The sequence below is a fragment of the Choloepus didactylus genome, chromosome 24 (assembly GCF_015220235.1).
Source record: "Choloepus didactylus isolate mChoDid1 chromosome 24, mChoDid1.pri, whole genome shotgun sequence".
Classification (NCBI taxonomy): domain Eukaryota; kingdom Metazoa; phylum Chordata; class Mammalia; order Pilosa; family Megalonychidae; genus Choloepus; species Choloepus didactylus.
In genome coordinates, this window is record NC_051330.1 from 25,533,708 (window position 1) to 25,543,549 (window position 9,842).

At 39.8% G+C, this 9,842-nt stretch overlaps 1 pseudogene; it reads right to left on the reverse strand.

Annotated features, from left to right (window-relative positions):
* Positions 1-2,195: 2,195 nt before the first annotated feature.
* On the reverse strand, positions 2,196-5,096 carry LOC119519970 (annotated as a pseudogene).
* Positions 5,097-9,842: the final 4,746 nt, after the last annotated feature.

Genomic DNA, 9,842 nt, shown 5'->3' on the forward strand with positions numbered 1-9,842 from the left:
TTTTTGCTGTTTTTGCTAGCCCTATCTCCTCTCCGCTGGGCTGACTGCTCCCAGATTCTCTGGTGTCTGGTCTCAGTTTGACTATGGTTATAGTTTTTGTTCCGGAGTCTGGTAATCAGTGGTGCAACTGCAGTTCTCCCTCCTGGTTCCCAGCACCAATGGCCCCTCCTCCCATGGGATTGTGCCTGGCAGGGAGGGGCACGGGCCCCCTGGCCTTCAGAACATACAGATTCCGCTGATCTCAGCTGTTCCACGTGTTCGTGAGTGTTGTATGAAATATGTCCAACCTCAGATTCCTCTGCTCTGCAGTGTCTGGTCCATGCAGTTCCTGGCTTTCTACCAATTGCCCTGGAAGAATAACTGAGAACACATTCTTAACTGCTACTCACAACAGCTCCCTGATTCACTGCATAATCCAGTGAAAAATAGGGCAATAATTTATTTTGCTTTGGTTGGTTTCCAAAATGGGGCAATGCCTCATAAATTTAGCTGCTCAATTTTAGAGTTCTAATGGGGCTATAGCTCACATATATGTACCTTGGGAACTAGTATGGCATACTGCAAAACATGTGACCTTTACAGTCCAAAAGACCTAGATTTAAATCCTCATTTCAAGAAATATTTGTGATGTGCCTTGGAGAAATTTCCCTACTATGTTTGATTCTCAGCATTACAATAAAAACTATATGCAAAAACATTTCCGTTAACTATCACATAAGGTGGTGAAGAAGTTGGGGAATGAATCAAATGCATTTTGAAATCAGAGCTAAATAAGACTTTCTTGGTACCTATCCATAAAACTGAATTCAAAAAACATATTGAATCAGGTGTGCTATGTTGGGCACTCAAATACCAAAAGGTGCAGCTGTTCCCAGTGACATGATTTTCTGGAAGGGTGAACAATTCTTGGTAAAACTCTGAACAAAAGAATCAAAATTCAGTATTCCCTGGATTTACATGATCATTCCGTAACTACAAAGTCAGTCTATATTAAAAATGTTGCAAAATGTATAGCTGCATTTTTTTGTAAAATGGAGTTCGTTTATACAATAAGAAGGAAAAAGGTAAATGGCTTTTTCACCACAAGGAATATCCAGTGTGATTATTATGCTATCTGGTACCTCCTTCATTGTGTGGTCAATCCTTGACTTGGCCCTATTAGATGCCATTAGTGCCCCCAATCCTTTTTTCACTTTAAAATACTTTTAGTAAAATAATCCACACCATGTCAAAACTTCTCTAGCATACAGTGAAGAACAAAATTAAAAAGTAGATTCACTTTAGTAAAAGCCACAATTTAAACGACAGCCCAATTTAGAAGGTACATAATAGGAAATCATAACATCTTCCAGCAACTTTCAGGATAGCAATTAAAAGATAATTCTGATAATTTTCCAGTGACGTTTTAACTCTTCAGGATGCCAATATTCAACCAGACTCCTACATATATTTCAATAAAACAATCAAAATACTAAATTCTAAATGGTTTGTGTTCAGAGAGCAGCTGAAATATACAGTAAGATATAGACTTTTTAAGATACAGGATGAATCTTTCTTGCTTTTACTTAAAAATAATTTTTATGCATTCTAATGGCTATATGAAAAACACATTTACTTTAACATCTCTAACCCCAAGGAAGGAAGAACAAGTATGGAATAGGATACACAGTGTACTAGGAACTAAATTTAACACTTTTCACAATTGAGAATGGCAAATAAATGGGAGAAGTCCAGGATACCACACTTATTTAGGCTTCTGCACACATCAGTTTAAGCCACTGAAAACAGATACAACATTGTGGAAGCTGGCACAGTGGCATTTCTCTGCCACAACTGAAAACCATTTTAAAATTCAGTAACTTTTAGTGCCTACTCTGTTAAACAAATAAAACAAAACTTTTATCTACCATGTAGGAATTTTCAGTTCCAGGAGGGGAACAATATAGCTTCATTGCTCAAGAAGCTCCATCCATCAAAAGAAAGATATGTGTAAATTCTGTGCACTCTTCTCTTTCACTAGGAAGATGTTAGCTGTTACAAGGGAGATGAGAAAAAAATTGTAGAATTCCATCATAATGGATCCTGGGAGCAGCTGGTATTTCTACTTATGTGATTAAAATTATTCTTACGATGGAACTTGGAATTGCAAATTGAGCTGAACTCAACAGTTTCAATCTATGGAAATGACATAAGGTTTACTCCCTGGGCCAAAAACCCCAAGCAGCTCTTGGGATCAAGAGGGCAATAAGGATAGAAGAAAACAGATTGCCTTGTTATTAAGAAAGGGTTTCCCTGCCAAGTACTTTGCTTCATCATTGGACTGTTGACCACCATGCCAGTGCTTCATCCAAGCCAGTGAACTGCATTGTAGCTACTAAATATAAATCCAGAATTGATCCTAATAATCCAGCCAGACCTCCAAATGCAATAATTGGCCACTGGGGAACAGAAATGTCTGAATCATTCACAGAAACCAATGGTACCACCAAGGAGACTATAGAGGCAAGGCCCACAAGTGTTATGCCTCCATTAGTTCCAACTGGAACTTTCTTCCAGGTTGTTATCAACCCTGGTGAATTTTTACTCAGAAAAGTGCCAACTTCCAAAGCAGAGCATGCCAGTGCAGCCAACAGAGACAAACACATCCAAGAAGCAGTGAACTGCTTAGAAACATCTATTGGATTTCCCCGGAGCCATTTTCTATCATGTACAGCAGGCTAGCCCCGTGGGTACAGCTCCATTACAGAAGTTCTGAACCCAACTCCTCTGCCAACCTTCCTTATATTCTGAATCTAGATGCTTCTTTGTATCTCCCTTCATTTAGTGAGTTTCAAAGAAAGGAAAAACATTAGCAAAGAGGTTTAAAAAAAAGCCGAAATTTGCAATGGTTAAGATAAATCCAACCACTAGCCCTCCCAAAGCCCCACTGTGATCTAGACGCTTCTCTTTAAAGCCATTTGAGACTATCAAAACAGGCACAACAACAGAAAATAGCCAACGCCAAGGAGAAATAGGCTGTAAAATTCCATAATAGGTACTTGCAATTATTGACAGAATCCAGAAAACTAAAGAAATGCAAATGATCAAGCTCAATATAAACTATATTAGTTATCATTTGTATATATCGTCAAGATCTGTCATGGAAAACAAGGATAGCATCACCTGGGGGAGAAAACAATGTAGAATTTCTGAGAAAAAGTCATTTAAGTTGTCAGCACAACAATCACTTAGAGGCAATCATAGATATCAACATGTTCCATCGAGGAGAAAAAAGGAAAAAAAAAAAAAAAACCTATTTCAGGAAACTGCTGCTGAAGAGTTCAAACTCACTGGCAAGTAAAGCACATCATCTGGGAACTTCCAGGGTAGAGACCCAGCTGCCAGGCACTTCACAGCTGAATTCAGAGGGCAGCAAGGTAAAAGGGAAAATGGAGGCAGCCAAGCGGTGGGCCCAGAGAAGGCAAGCTCTGCCCCCAGACACCCGTCGGCACCGATCAAGCTTTTCCATATGCCAACAGGGGTGTGTCTACAGCAGCGAAGACGCATGGTGAAGGGCCTGAACCTGGGAGAGTCTGGACAGCAAGCCTTTCACGGCAGAGTGCAGTCTTGTCCCAACCCCTGGCAGCGTCGCCCCGAAGTCCAGGGGCGAGACTCTGAGAGCTCATAAAATGCACCATACTGCGCTCCGACTCCACCCTCTGCACGCATGCCCCCTCAATCCTTTTGAAGACCAAAAATTCCCCCACAAGATTCCAAAACAAGCCCTAGGGCTTGGAAAGTTATCTGTCTATTGAGAATTATTGCCCTAGACTTTGCCATCAACAATAACTGAAAACCTTCCATTGATTCAATTTCAAGCATTCCACTCTCCCAACAGACATTTTCAATCTCCAGACCATTTGCACAAGTATCCTGATACTAAGACTCCTTCAACTCCACCAGCAACTACAGTCCAATGACCCTACAACCTTTTCGCTGTCCCTCAACCTTCTCATGTCCTCACTTTCCTCCACACATATTTTAATTCCATGACCAATTATGATACCTGCCCCCCCCCCCCCTTTACATACACCTTCAAATTCCTTTCTCCTCTCTCTTAATTTGTCATATTGTTCTGGTCAAGGCCCATTCTGATTATGTCAGCTCTCTGCCTATTTCAAACCTGAGTCTTCCAGCTGAATGTAGCTGAAGAAAGACATTCCTTAAATCCATTATCATGAACCTCAGATGAGCCTTTAATGTTGTCTGGAAGTCATACAATAATTCCCTAGCTCAGTGCTTTTAAATCTGGTATGCATATTAGAATCATCTACAGGGCTTTTAGCAGTAATAATAATGCCCTGGTTCTACCCCTCAAACATCTCCTTTAATGGATCTGTGTTAACGCTCAGGTACTCCACAGCAATCCAGGTGATTCTGATGTGACATTGGGGTTAAGGTCCTTTGTCTGTTTATTCTTCTACTTTCTTAGATGACTATTTTCTACTTTTCCTCTCTCCTAATACTTCCATCACTTTCTCTGCCATCCTCATTCACAGATGATGACCTTGCTTTCTATTTCACTAATAACAGAGGCAATTGGAGGAGAATTTCCACAAGCTTGCATTGCCATACCTCCACACCTACTTTCATCTGTGCCTATAGTAGTTTGACTTTCTTCCTGTTTTTGGATGAACTCTAAGGGTTCCTATCTGAAGTGAATCCATTCCACTTATGCACTAGATCTCACCCACCCCTAATTATTTTCTGAGAAAATTTCACCAAAAATCTTCTCTCCTCTCTCTCATACCATCAGTTTTCCTTTTATACCCCTATCATGCTCATTAGTAAACAGACATGCTGTAAACTTCTGCTTTTCCTTCCAGCTACTACATTGTTAGTCTCCTCCCATATATGACAAATATCCTTCAACGACTTGTCTATACTCACTGTCTCCAAATACATTTCTCCCGTTCTCACTTAAACACACTCCATTCAGGCTTTTGTCCCCGTACTTCACTGAAACTGCTTTTGTCCAGGTCCCTAATAACATCCGTGTTGCTAAATCCAATAAGCACTTCCCTAGTACTCATCTTACTTGACCCTTCCAGCGGCATTTGGCACAATTGACTACTCCCTCCTCCTTGAAGCATTTTCTTCATTTTGCATCCAGAAAACCTCCTTTCCTGGTGTTTTTCTCCTACCTAACTGGCTTACCTTTTTCAGATTTTGCTGGTCCTCCTCTTCCTAACCATTAAAAGTGAAGGACCCAGAGCTCTGTCTTTAAATCCTCTTCAGTTCTCTACCTAATTTCAGTCTCTTGGAGAGCTCTTCCAGGATCCTGGAGCAGGGGTTTTCATCATGAAAAAATTCTTGCTAATGAATTATTATCAGAACCCCCTTCTTGAATAAAAAGACATAGCCTCATGAAAAAAAAAAGTCCATTTTTACTCCCTTTGCCCTTTCCCCATCTTCCTGCTATAATTAAGATACCCACCCCTATTATATCTTGTATTTTCCATAGTTTGGTGGTTTTGCTAAAATTATTTTTCCTATTCTGCTTATTTATAGGATACTCACTCTATTATTGGTTCTATTTCTGGTGTCTTTATGCCAGTGGTTTTCAAAGTGTGGTCCCTGGAGCAGATGTATCAGCATCACCTGGAAACTTGCTAAGAATGCAATTTCTCAATTCCTATCCCAGATTCAGTGAATCAGAAGCTCTTGGGATAGGGCCCAGCAACCTCTGTTTTAATATAGCCTTCTGAGTGATTCCGGTATATGCAAAATTTGAGGATCTCTTTTTATTTCTCTGTCAGTTCATCTTAGAAATGAAACAGTATAAATTGGCTGCCCTGTGTGAGAACTTAAAATTTAGTGTCTTTATGTTTCTCATATCCCATATCCCTCCCTCCTTTTAAATGTTTTTGATTGTTATGGTCTCAAGTCTTGTTCCAATATACTATAATATTCTATTTTACTATTAATTTAAATGAAATTCTCTGGATGCTAATTTGAGATTATGCTCCGTGTCTTTTATGGATGTTTCATGCATGATTTTGTTACATGCTTTTTTAACTCAGCAAATATGGGGCACATCTTGCCATGTTAGTATAGTTATTCCTATAGCAGTATCTTCCCTGCCCACTTCTAGACACTTCATATTGTTGGAAACTTGGGTTGCTTTTAGCCATTATTAATATTGTACTCACTTCATATTGCACAGGGGCAGAGTCCCCATCTGTAGTTTAAATTGGCCTAGTTGGATTGTGTGGTTTACTCTTCTTTACCTTTTAGCTGACCCACCTTATTGAGTCCCAGGTCTGTAATACCATAAACTAATTAACAGTAGTGTTTGTGGGCCTGTGGTCATGTTTGTGGAAGAGTCTGTCTCCTTTCTAGAGCAATTCTTTCTGTTTCTTTAAGCTTTTTCTTTTTTTCACAATGCTTTTCTTCTCTTGTGATTTTTAGTCTCTAAATATATAGTTTCACCCAAAGACTATGGTTAGGAAATTACATGCATGCAGGACATATTACCTAGGCCAACCTTACTGGCAGTTTGGGTGCTGTGGTTTTGATTCTGGAGAGGGTAACACTTTACATTTTATGAGTTCCTATGAGAGTGTATGTATTGTGACAATTAGAATATTTGGGAAATCAATGACAGTTAATGTATCCATCACCAAGAATCTCATTGCCCAGAGAAAATCACTGCAAAGATTTTAGTGTATTTCATTCACTCTTTTTTTTCCTCCATGAGTACATTTATGGACATATATAAACATATTTTTACAATACCTTTTGGCTTAAAAACAATGTAAATATTTCCCCTATCTTACAACATATTTTTAAAAACTTAATTTTATGGCTACCTAATAATTTATCAGTTTTTGAATGTAACTATTTCAATATTTTTCTACTACAATTAATGCTATAATGGATGTTGTTCCGATTTGTTAATGCTGCCATTATACAAAATACCAGAAATGGACTGGCTTTTATAAAGGGGGTTTATTTGGTAACAAATTTACAGTCTGAAGGCCATGAAAATGTTCAAATTAAAGGCGTCAACACAAGTATACCTTCACTGAAGGAAGGCCAATGGCATCTGGAAAACCTCTGTTAGATGGGAAGGCACATGGCTGGCATCTGCTGATCCCAGGCTGTGTTCCAGCTCTGCTCTTAGCTCCTGTGCATTCTTTGAAATGTTACTCTTTGGGCATTTTGCCCTCTCTTAGCTTCTCTGGGGCATTTGGCCTCTCTTAGCTTCTCCAGAGAAAACACTGGACTAACATCTCCAAAGTGTCAGCAAAAGTCTACTTTCAGTGGCCATCTCCAAAATGTCTGCCTCAGCTGCTCTCAGGTCCTTCTGTTTGTGGGCACTTTTATAGGACTCCAGCGATTAAATCAAGCCTCACCTTGAATGAGCAGGGTGCATATATCCATGGAAGTAATTTAATCAAACATTTCACCCATAGTTGATTGTGTCACATCTCCTTGGAAATACTCATAGGATGCCAGCCTAATCAACACTAATATGTCTGCCACCACAGGATTGCATTGAAGAATATGGCTTTTGGCAGGACATAGCATATCCAAACTAGCACAAAAGTCTTTATCATAAATCTGTCAGAGTATATGTTTCTTTATTGAAAATAATTTAAGCAGGGGCACTGCTGGGTTAAAGGTTTAAGGTTGGTCAAAAGAAAATAATTTAAATAGAGGGTAGAGGCATTTTAAGTTGATATACATCAGGAAGCAAATTAAGAACAGGTGACTCCCCATTTTCAACAAGGTCAGAGTTTTATAGAGTAACAGTGAATAGATGTCCTGTGGTTTAGGAAGCAATTTTCTGCTTTAACTGCAACTCACAATTGCAGGTTGTTACTGCTTTTGTGTTCCTTGCTTGGAGTCAGTGGTGCAATCCTGATAAATGTCAGAGCAGTATTTTATGAGAAATGCTTTTGCAAACCTTGTGGTTTATTTTCTAATCAAAGTTCATGGAGTAGGAAAAGTACCTAGATTAAAAAAAACAAGGAAAGGAGATTTTCAGAAGAAGGTGGCATAGAGAGGAGTGGAAGCTAGTTTGTCCCTCTGGAACAACTAATGAACAACCAGGAACAACTAGTAAATAATCTGGAATAACTGTGTTGGGGGGAAATGTGACTGTCTACTCATCATACACCAACCTGAATTAGGAGGAATGCCCAAGACTGCAGCATAAAGTCTGTAAGTAAAAACTGTGTATCCAAGCCAGGAGCCCCCTCCCCCCATGGCCTGAACTGCAAAGCCTCACAGTGCTAGAGAGCAGCACTCTCCAAGCAAACCAATATAGCTCAGCTGAGCTCCAACTGGGGTTTTAATTAACAAGTGTGGACTGCTCAATACAAGCTATGAATCCCCAACAAGCAGACAGAGGCTTTTGGTGACGACTGACCTTGGAGAGCTAGAGGGTGGCCATGGACTGGCCCTAAAGGGAGCTTTCTGTTCCTTTTTTGGCTCAGTGGAGAAAGCCTCAGCCATTTTCAGTTCCCAGCACTCTGACCCAAACAAAGGTGGAGATACCACAGGCAGAGAGAGTATACAAATGTACATGACCTCTCCCTAGGGTGTGTATTTTCCATAAGAGGAAGAAGGTGGTGCAAAGCTCTACTACCTGCCTTCCATTCAGAACCAGACCCCAGAGCCTGGGGGAAAACAGCCACGGGCCACACCTCCTTACACCAATCTGGAGCTACAGGCTGACAGGTGCCACCTGCTAGGCAGAAAAGCACAGTGACTTGAGGCCTCACAGGGTGAAGCAATCTTCTAAGACACACCCTCAGGGAGATGTGATACTATTACCTCCTTCTGAGACCTGAGCCCATTCTGGTCTGGGAAAACCTGATTGGGGTAACCAAGGAAATTAGATGCCTAGACAACAGAAAACTACAACGTACACTAAGAAAAATGAAGTTATGGCCCAGTCAAAGGAACAAACTTACACTTCAACTGAGATACATGAATTTAAACAACTAATACTAAATCAATTCAAAAAGTTTAGGAAAGATATGGCAAAAGAGATGAAGCATATAATGAAAACATTGGGTGTGCATAAGGTAGAAATTGAAAGTTCAAAAAACTAATGGGCAGAATCTATGGAAATGAAAGGCACAACACAAGAGGTAAAAGACACAATGGATACAACAGCAGATCTCAAGAGGCAGAAGAAAACACTCAGGAATTGGAGAAGAAAACACTCAGGAATTGGAGAACAAGGCACCTGAAAGCCTACACACAAAAGAACAGATAGAGAAAAGAATGGAAAAATATAAGCAACATCTCTGGAAACTTAAAGACAAAATGAAATGCAGGAACGTATGTGTCATTGGTGTCCCAGAAGGAGAAGAGAAGGGAAAAGGGGCAGAAGCAATAATAGAGGAAATAATTAAAGTATCCCATTTCTTATGAAAGACATAAAATTACAGATCCAAGAGTGCAGCATACCCCAAACAGAATATATCTGAATAGGCCTGTGCCTAGACACTTAATATTCAGATTATCAAATGTCAAAGATAAAGAGAGAATCCTGAAAGCAGCAAGAGAAAAGCGATCCATCACATACAAAGGAAGCTTAATAAGACTGTGTGTGGATTTCTCAATAGAAACCATGGAGGCAAGAAGGAATGGGGTGATATATTTAAGATACTGAAAGAGAAAAACCACCAACCTAGAATCCTATATTCAGCAAAACTGTCCTTCAAGTTTGAGGGAGAATTTAAAATATTCTCTGATAAACAGACAATGACAGAGTTTGTGAACAAGATACCTGCTCTACAGGAAACACTAAAGGAAGTACTGCAGACAGAAAGGAAAAGACAGGA